At 34.5% G+C, this 10,773-nt stretch overlaps 1 protein-coding gene across 3 annotated transcripts in view; it reads left to right on the top strand.

Moving 5' to 3' along the window:
• Positions 1-7,525: 7,525 nt before the first annotated feature.
• The window catches only part of LOC123672345 (glutamate receptor ionotropic, kainate 2), a 730,109-nt gene continuing 726,861 nt past the window's right edge, over positions 7,526-10,773 (top strand). For all 3 annotated transcript variants that reach the window (XM_045606425.1, XM_045606423.1, XM_045606424.1), the window contains exon 1: positions 7,526-7,665. The gene's annotated coding sequence lies outside the window, so the exon portion shown is untranslated. The remainder of the gene's footprint in view (positions 7,666-10,773) is intronic.

Raw genomic sequence — 10,773 nt, 5'->3', positions numbered from 1 at the left:
TAATGCTCGTTTCCATCCCCAAATCAATCCTACAGAGCGTGTGAACAAGACGATCGTCACCGCCATCAGATCATATATTGATGGTGATTATAAACTTTGGGACCAGAATATTCTGGAAATCGCTCAAGCAATTAGACTTGCTAGGAGTGAAACTTTGAAATATAGTCCCTCATTTTTAGTTTTTCTAAGGAATGTAGCTACAGATGGATCATTTTATGGTCTTATTTCTGATAATGCCAATAACGCCGTCACTGTAGGAAATAAAGTTTTGGATTCCGATATTGTTCAACAACTGCCTGAACTTTATGAAGACATTCGAAAACGTTTGAAGCATTCTTACGAGATCAACGCTCGTAGATACAACCTCAGAAGACGAGATTTACGGCTGAAGGTTGGAGATAGAGTGTGGAAGCGGAATTTTGTGCTTTCTGATGCTTCTAAGAATTTCACCGCCAAGCTTGCTCCAAGGTTTGTCCCATGTATTGTGAATAAGGCGATTTCTTCGCTTGTCTACAATCTCGTTGATTTGTCTGGTAGAGACCTCGGAAATTTCCATATCAAGGACATTAAGCCCGATTTAAGTAGAGAAGATGATCCTACTGATTTCTCAGATGTTCAATCCGAATGACCTGAATGTTTTGTGTTTTGTTAGTATTAGGTATTGGTTTGTATCGCCTGGAATAACAAATACCGTTTTTCATTCCTCCTTTCCTCTTATCCTTTCCTTTTCAGTATTCGATTGAATTGATTGAATTGAGACAAAAATTATAAATTGAAGCATTTAAGGCACTTATCTTTATTTCTATCTCTCATTTATCTTTATCTCTTATTTATCTCTCTTTGTACTACGAGCAATTATCTTCTTGTAATGGAAAGTAGTCTTGGCCATTGCAATTATCTTTATCTTTTCTGCTCTAGTATAATTACTTTTCAGCCTTTATTATATGCTTCTACCTCTGTTCGAATCAACGTGCAGTTATACAGTATCTAATGTGCATTGCATAAATCTTTGGTGTAACTGTTTTGTTGTTTTGAAGTAACTAAGTCTTTTGTGTCTTTTCAGATGCAGTTCTATGTCTCTATGAAGTCAATTTCCTTGATATACCTTGTGATCCCTGGATCACTGGCGCCCATCATTTTCTCGTTCAGTTAACTTTGTGGATAAAAAAAAAGAAGAGCTCATTGTGAGCAAAGACCTTTTTTTTTTTTGGGGGGGAATGAGGAGTGTGTAGCGTGCTACATTTCAAATTTTATATATTCAACTGAGTCAGACAGTTGATGGAAATCTGGGCGTACGCCAATGCGTATCTTCGTGCATATGTACTCGATACTTCGAAATTATGATATCATTTTCTTTTCTAGTTTCTTCGAACGTACATATATCGATAATTATCGCTGCAAAATAGTTATAATTGTTTTTCTCTAGTTCATTCATAAAACCCTGACAAAAGGGGTAAGTTGTATATTTTTCTTATCGTCATTATTTGATTGTTGTATACGTAATATATATGAAAATTTTTGATATTCAGATTTAATTTGATAAAGGAATGCATCTGCCATTTTAAAATTTCATCATTTTACGTGAAATGAAAATTTTTATTCTTTATTTAAATATAATTTATTATAATCAAATATTTTTTAATACCTATTATTGATGTTTAAATGTAACTTCGTTTTAACTATCGTGAATTTTTATCTTAAATGAAGCATAATAAGTTATAACTCAGTTTATGAGTATTTTCACAAAACTTTTATGTAGAGGATGTTTTTCGTATCTATTATTTTTTACATTTTTCGTTTGTTACATTTTTGAAAGAGATCTTTTCTGAAACAATCTACATATGATTGCCTTGAGATCATCCTTTTAGTTTCTTATCTCATTTGGCAGTCATTTTGTTCAAGCGATAAAATAAGTACATGAGTATTAATATCTTTTATGTAAACTTTGGTTGTTTCAGAAACAGAAAAGCCATCACCTTAATTTGGCTTCTTATTAATTTCTGTTCTCTGATTTTCAGTTTTTTTTTGGTATATTTTCTTTGCTGAATTCCTGATTGGTTCTTGATAAACTTTGAAAGTTGGATAATTACATTGAGAGTTCTTCGTCTAAAGACAGCCCATCATTGTCAATTGTCAACTTACAAGTCAAATTATTTACTCTCCTTACAATTGAAGAACTGCCAGACCTAAGTTCTTATCAACTTCGGTGGAGGAAGATTGGCTCAGTATAGAGCTAGGACTTTTACCTCTTCAGGAAAGTAATTTAGGATCTTAGAAAATTTCATTCTTTTTTTATACAATTATAAATTTCGGATTCATTTGTATATATTTTCATTTTATAAATATTGTATGTAAATTTTTCTGGTACCAGATATTTTAAAGATTCGGATTGTGAAATACTTATGTAATTATAAGAGGTGTTTGATCGACCTGGGTTTTTGTCCCTTCCATTTGGTAGATTCAGGGATCTGAACCACGACTCAAACAAACGACTGTTCTCGGGCATTTTGAGTTGTAACGAAAAGGTTACAAAGTATTTCACGATGCTGATGAAATCTAGAATATTTTCAAGGCATGAGCACCTCCGGTTTTTCCGGAAATGACGTCAACTTCTGTTTTTCAAATTAGAACACCATTTTTTTATTGCAGAAATGGATTCCTTAGAAAATTTCAAGTTATTTTGATGTAACATTTTTCAGTTTTGGTTGGAAAATTCTCTCTGAGCGGGAAAATTCGAAAAAAAAATCGAAAATAGAGCTCCGCTGAAACAAGAATAACTTCCAGGTTTTTGGATGGAAAATTTTTATTTTTGGGATTTTTCAAGATGTAAGATTGATGTATCCACTTTAAAAATCGAAATCGCGATTCATGAAAGAGGGGGTGAAAAAATCGCTTTCAAATTCAGGGATGACAAAATCGTGAAAAATCAATTTTTTCAAATTAGAACCCCATTTATTTATAGCAGATATTGAATCTCCGTTAAAAAATAATGTGAGTGTATGCATCACACCCTTGCCCTAAAGTGGATATTTTCTGAGTTATTCACAAAAAACTGTTTTTCGTCTTGAATTTTCAGCTATTTCTTTTCCCTTCACGCCAAAAAGATGAAATTTTCAGGAACTGTTACTTAAACCATGTTTTAGATTTTACTACCCTAATATGCAAGAGAAAAAAGTTACAGGTTTTTCCTAAATAGATGGCGAATTTTGATTCGAATTTGTATCGGAAACCTCTTTATTTCAACTAATCGGCCATCGGTTTTCTCTCCAGTGGTAAATAAATAATTCCTTATGAACCATATGCAAAAACTTACCATGTTTTACTTCTTTTTTTTCAATGATAGATATCATTAATTACATCTGCCAAATTCCTCTTTATTCAGTAGCATTTTGTGTTTACTATTAACTTGGTGATAATTCGTATTAAGTTATAAAATCGATCACTATGCCTAACTATACCAATGAAGATTATTTAAATCTCATTCTACTTCATGGAGAATGTAATGAAGTTGTAGATAGAACGATTCGACTGTTCATTGAGAGGTTTCCTGACCGACCCAGACCAACGAGAGATACCATTAACAGAACCATGACAAACTTGAGAAATGTCGGATCTTTCGTTAAGAAAACTATACACAGAGAAAAAGGTGTAGTAGAAGATGAGAACAACAAAATTACAGTTCTTGCATATCTTCCTGAAAATTTCATCTTTTTGGCGTGAAGGGAAAAGAAATAGCTGAAAATTCAAGACGAAAAACAGTTTTTTGTAAATAACTCAGAAAATATCCATTTTAGGGTAAGGGTGTGATGCATACACCCACATTATTTTTTAACGTAGATTCAATATCTGCCATAAAAAAATGGGGTTCTAATTTGAAAAAATTTATTTTTCACGATTTTGTCATCCCTAACTTTGAAAGCGATTTTTTCACCCCTTGTATCATGAATCGCGATTTCGATTCTCAAAGTGGATACATCAATCTTACATCTTGAAAAATCCCAAAAATGAAAATTTTCCATCCAAAAACCTCGAAGTTATTCTTGTTTCAGCGGAGCTCTATTTTCGATTTTTTTTTCGAATTTTCCCGCTCAGAGAAAATTTTCCAACCAAAACTGAAAAATGTTACATCAAAATAACTTGAAATTTTCTAAGGAATCTATTTCTGCACTAAAAACATGGTGTTCTAATTTGAAAAACGGAAGTTGACGTCATTTCCGGAAAAACCGGAGGTGCTCATGCCTTGAAAATATTTTAGATTTCATCAGCATCGTGAAATACTTATAAGTGCTGAATTTCATGAAAATACGTTCAGTAGTTTCCCGTATAAATATGGGTGAGGTTCCTCGTGAAAGACCCTGTATATTTAGTATTTATATTGTATATTCACAACAACCTTGCGAGTTGATAAATACAACACGATCGACAAGGGTAAACATAGTAAATATATTTATATTTTAAGATGGTGTTTGGTTATACGGACCTTGTCGTCTCAAGTATGAAAATATACAGGTTCTTCATACTGATACATACTACAGTACTTTTCATCATGACCATGTTGAATAGAAACATTTCATATCTTCATTCATTCAAAAATTTTTTTTATGGAAACAACAAAGGAGACGAATAATGTTTTAACTTTCATAAGAAGTTTAATATTCTGCGAAGAAAAATGTCCATTTTCCATTCAAAAAATATACTCAGCCTTGAAATCAAACTTCAAGTTCATATTGAATATCTGCATCCGATGTCCCCCTGAAAACTAAGAAATTTTCATTTGAAAATTTTTTGATGTAGTCTGATCACAGTAAGTTATTCATTTCATTATATAATTATATTATTATAGGGGATCTTTCAGAATGGGACTCCATGTATGTAATTATTCTTTGCTTGTTAATTTCACTGAATTCCTCCTAAATGGCTGGACGGATTTTGATGAAATTTATATGTATACTGAAGTGGATTCGAGAAATGATTTGGATTCACGTTTTTTCACAATGTTTCTCTAATTAATTTTTGATGCAATCCGATATATTTTTTTCCCAATCCACTTGAACATACAAATATCAAAATCCGTCCAACCGTATAGGAGAAGTCTAGTCAAATACATACTGTAGGTACAGGACAACGTCTGTCTATAAATACCTTGCTGGGTAGGCGGACCAATAATAGTGGTACCTACTTACTCAAAATTATACTTATTCAAGTTGTTTCAGAGCTTTATAATTCATTATTTAATTTTTCAGTTCCGATGTTATGAATGATATTCATATGTAGACGCCACCTGACTACATATTCAAAGAATTCTGTACAATTGAGAAATGTATTTAACGTGGTTAGAATAAATAAATACAATTTCAGACTACCATATTTCTTTTTATCATTCACAGACAATTGTTCAAATTGTTCGTTGAGGGCACTACATACTTCCCTCCAACATTTCTACACTTAGCGATCCTTATATGAATCGCTACTTTTGTCCCAAAGTGCGGGCCGACTGCTTACTACATTGATGAGTTGCTGCACATCTAAATTAATCTTGAATGAATGATACAGACTGATTACCGGGAGCATTTTTTGTTCCTCGTGAGAATCTCCCACTCCTCCATTTGCATTTAGAGGAGGGTTTGCCAAAATTTTTTGTTCCGGAGGCCTCTTTTCGAATATAAATTTATTTCACCGAACCCCATTATTCAAATCATGAATTTTTTCTACACTGGTTCAACGGAAACAGTTCCAGTTTTCCTTTCAGAAATCATTTCAAGATTGAAGAAGATACAGTCTTTTCCTTACCTATTATTCTTGTAGAGGCGGAGGAAATAAGTTGGAAATCTTAAATGGCAACTCCTCTTTTTTATGACAAAATAAAATTCGTTTGTATTCCTTCCTATTGTTTCTGACTGAATAACATTCTCATTCAGTACATAATTATGGCCTTTTTATTGATCAAGCTTGAAATGGCGCCCCTGAATTTTGTCCGACGCGAACTCCTACCCTGTTTACTGCCTAGACACGGCCCTGTTTCCTATACAAGCGCTTTGGTCGAGACAAGGTCGAGATGCATGAGACATGACGGCTCTCGCTCATGAGCTAGCTCATGGCTCATCGTGTGAAAGCGCCGTTGTATTCTTTGCATTTCGATCCGTCGATGTGAATCTCGCTCATAAGCGAGAGCCGTACGTCTCACCCTGTGAAAGAAGCTCACGCTCATGAGCCGTGACGGCTCATGGCTCATCGAGTGAAAGCACCGTTGTAGTATTTACATTTCGGTTTGTCGGGTTTGCCTCTCGCTCATGAGCCAGAGCCGCACGGCTCACCGTGTGAAAGAACCTTACGCGTTGTGGATTGGTTCAACATGTAAAAAAGAAGATCTCTTCATGCTTCATTATTGTTTATGAAATTATTAATCAACCGAACTCCTCTGTACCTATATAATGAAATAACATTTCGGCCTGATTTCCATAATTTGAACATACGTTTTGAAGGTACCCTTATACCTCCTGGATTTACAACACAATTATTTCGTAGATCTTTTTCATATTATGTCACGCTGTGTATGAATAGCTTACCTGTGGACATCAGAGGAGTTAGTTATATAAGACGTCTACGGGCCTTAATATTCAGTAGTAATATTCAGTAATATTCAGCAGGCTTAAGGATGAGCAGATGGCTATTCTATCTGGTTGATATTCATGTGGATATATGTATATTTGTACTTTTAGATGTCCACATGTTTTGGTTTTGCATACAATTGTAATATGAGATCTTCAAGTTATGTCATGTTTTGGGTGGTTAACATATATTTGAGCCTTTGGTATGTGCTTGGTATGATGAATTTTCTATTTTTCTGTCAATAAATCAGGGGGTTCGATTGAACAGTACGCTCAATGCAGTGTGCTGGATCTCGCCCTTTAAATCATTTCTAAAGTCCTAAAAGATTTTGTTATCATTTTTCATGGAATTTATCGAATAATACCTTCATTATTATTATTTTCGGTTCAAAATTTGCAGACATTTGTTCAACGTATAGCCAATCGGAATGTAGCCTGAAAATATTTCTCTCTGTTGAAAGGGATTCAAATTAGGTAAGTATTTTTTCAAGTTATTTTTTCAACATTCCTGGGAGGCTATAATTTTTCATCCTGAAGGAATTCTAAGGTTTATTATGAGAAACAATAAACCAGAAGAAAGAAACAAAGAATTCTCAACGATATCAGAATTTCCTAGAGATTAACCATTCCACTCCAAGTATCACGAATCTCCTCGGGGGTCGAGAGAAGTGAACTTCCTGCCGTAATACTTCCCTTTGACCAGATCAGATACACCGGCTTCATACGTGAACTCCGACTCTTTCATGTCACGGCCCACATACACACTCGTGCATTTTTAATTGACCTATTCGAAAATATGCAGATGCCCAAAAGACCCAATTGAAAAAATCCCCCGAAAACGACGCGCAACGTCTCGACGACGTGCGCGGCCGCCGCCGTCTGGACGCCGAACGAAACCAGTCAGTGGTTCCGGGAACGTCGTTGAGGCAGCTCCAGAGCCGCTTTCGCTTCCGGGATTAAGCGCGTGGCATTACGAGGTTAAGTTCCAGGTTGTTCTTTGGACGGATTGTTATTGGTTCTGGCTATTTTTCTCTGGATATATGGTTTTTATGAGAAGGTTTGATATTTCTATCATCTTTTTCAAAAATCTTGGAATGAATAACTCCAGTCCGCATAAAAAACACATGGAAGAAAACAATCAAATTATAGATGAATATTATATTTCTCGCAAAAATCATTATGCCTACTCTTCTGTGAATAAATTCAATAGATTAAATTGTCAACAACTTAGAATTCAACCTTCAACAACTGACTTGCATTGAGTAGTACAGTATTACGGACGTGGGGTCGACATGACCCCACTTTCTGAATTGTTCTAAGGGTGATGTTGAAATTGAAATAATGAAACACAAAAGGCTTCAACTTGTTTATTACAACACAGTTTCAAACATAAATGCAAATTGTTCTTTACCTCAAACTGAAACTAATTTTTGAAAATCGTCGAAAATCTACAACGATATTTCTCGAATTCCCTGGGTAGAAAAGGTGCCCTTGTGTTTTTCAGTTAGTTAGTAATGGAGAAAATAGAAAATAGTGCAAAATAATTAAGAATAATATTAAGACTAACGAAAAAATAAGTTACCAAATAATACCCATTTTTAATTAGAAACAATGTGAAAATTCCATTCTATATTACACATTCTTTACAAATATTTGACCTACAACTATCGCACATGGGAATATTATAGTTGTAGCTCTTGCAACAACAACAATAACAAAATGATTAAAGAAACGAAAACGAAGAGGTTTTTTCGCTGGGACAGAAGCCATCTTCTTCGAATTCAATTCACATTGGGATCTGCATGCTTCATGAACGGTTTTTTTTTCCAAAAGTCTTATATTCTTGTGTTCGAGTATGCTTTGCAAGTTCAATAAGAAATTGTGTCCTTGTGAGCTACTAGATAGCTGTGTTGTAATATACAGGGTGTTTCATTCGTAAATGTACATACGTTAACCTGAGGTAGAGCTATCCTAGACGAGTCCAAAAAACCTTTCATATATAATAAGCCGTTAATTTCTAACACATGAAATTACCCAATCACAGTAAAATATAATTCAAAAATACCAACATAATATTGAGAACTAGAAATTACCAAAAACATTGTCGGAAGAAGAAAAACTTATCCTAAGCATGACTGAAAATCACCAATTTCTTCCAAAAAGGCAGCTACTATAGAGGGGGAGAATCATTATATATGTCGCATCTGCTGGATATGGAATTGAACAATCTGCACATGAAATCAATCGGTGATCTAAAACTATCGTTCGTTCTATCCGCCCTACAGTAGAACACAGCTCTACTTCTTGAACCGTATGAGGCACCAAAAATGATATATGTTGAAGTAATTGTATACAATCAATTAAACCATTTACAATCTTATAAAGAAATATAAGTTCTTTTATATTGACCCTATGCTCTATGGGCTCAGCTCCAAATCTACTAAGCACTATAATAGTATAAAAACCTAAATGTGGATAAACGTCATCTTCCCTCCAAACTAGATACTTGTAGAACTTTCTTTGTACAGATTCACTTCGTTTTCTATAGCAATTATAAATGGATCTCCAAATAATGCTACAATATTTTAACTTGCTACGAATAAAAGTGTAAAAAAATAATATTAACGTGCACAAATTTTGAAATCTCCTACCATTAATAATTATTATTATTATTATTTGAACTGGGGTCGTTTTGCTTCGGTGAGCCTTCCGGGAACTGCGACCATGCAGATCTTTTGTTCACTACCCTACTCATTCATAGAAACCCAGGGAGGTCGTCAACGACGTTAATAAAATTGACAACCTCCCTAGGGGCCTTGGCCATTACCTCTCTGGTATCCAGGACCGGCTTGCCCATGTGAATGGTTCTTAGGCCATACCATTAATAATAATAGTCATAAATAGTAATGATAGTTATAATGAGGTTATTCAAAAGCAATAAGAACAAGTTCTGTAACTGTTTACATTAGGAATAATGAATCCATAAGTTTTACTGACAAAGGAAATTAGTTGATTCAAGTGTGGCACAAAAGAACATTGACTGCCACACAACACTTCCACACGAGATAATACATGATTATCGACCCGATAATAATAAAGAATCATATTACTTTTCTTAGACTTAACATAGCACTTAGAAACATTTACCGACAGCTCATTCGTTTCACACCATCTTAAGCATCAAGCGCCCCCTGTAATCGAACACAATCTGCAATAGAGAATATCCTACAGAAGAGCTTCAAATCATCAGCGAACATCAAAATCGAAATGCCTTTATCATCGAGAATATCACTCACGACCAGGAGAAAGTGCAGAGGTCCCAAGTTAGAGCCCTGAGGAACGCCAGATGTAACATAGAATCCAAATGAGCGAGATTGATCGATCTCAATAAAACATAATCTCTCGCCTAAGTAAGACTCCATCAATGAGGCCAACTTCTCTCAAAATCCGTATATAAATTTCAATTTCTCCAACAAATATCCTTTTGAAAATCCGTATACCTAGATTACGTCCACTCCTATCAAAAAAAAAAAAATATATGATAGGGCTAATCTTCCCCATAGCCGAGATATAGGGTGGTTTATGTATTCATCAGTATTTTCAATTCCTTATAATTTTTGAAACACCCAGTATACTTGATTGATATTTGGAACGCAAAATTCACTCCATTTGGTCAATCGATCAATCTTCAAACTAATTACAAATATAAAATCCGTATCAGAAAATTGAAATTGGATGGAAATATTCGGAAAGAGCAGACATTTTTCAATAGGGATCAGTAGACTTCAATGTCCCGCACGTCATCTAACTTATCAAAAATTTCGGCCAAAATTTAGTTTTATAGTGGAATTTCACTAACTTTGCAGAAAAATCGTACTAGTCGGAGGGCTGGCACGAATTTTTGGATAGGTATTAAAGGCAAGCTGAAAACTTGTCAGATACCTCCCCTATTATATCCCAACTCGGAAATGCAGACCTGGCTGGTGAGTAGCGGGGCTACAACACCTAAATTTTCAAAAATATTATTTTTTTTCCCAAAAAATATATTTGAGGCACTACGCAATTTATATATGTTGCAGTGTAATACTTGATGAATACGAAAAAAAATAAGCCAGATAATTTAATCGGGGTTTTAACATTGCCAGACGCGTGCAAAAATATTATG

This window comes from Harmonia axyridis, chromosome 2, assembly GCF_914767665.1.
Source record: "Harmonia axyridis chromosome 2, icHarAxyr1.1, whole genome shotgun sequence".
In the NCBI taxonomy this organism is placed as follows: domain Eukaryota; kingdom Metazoa; phylum Arthropoda; class Insecta; order Coleoptera; family Coccinellidae; genus Harmonia; species Harmonia axyridis.
Note: the sequence above shows the minus strand (reverse complement) of the source record. Positions and strands in the feature narration are given on the sequence as shown.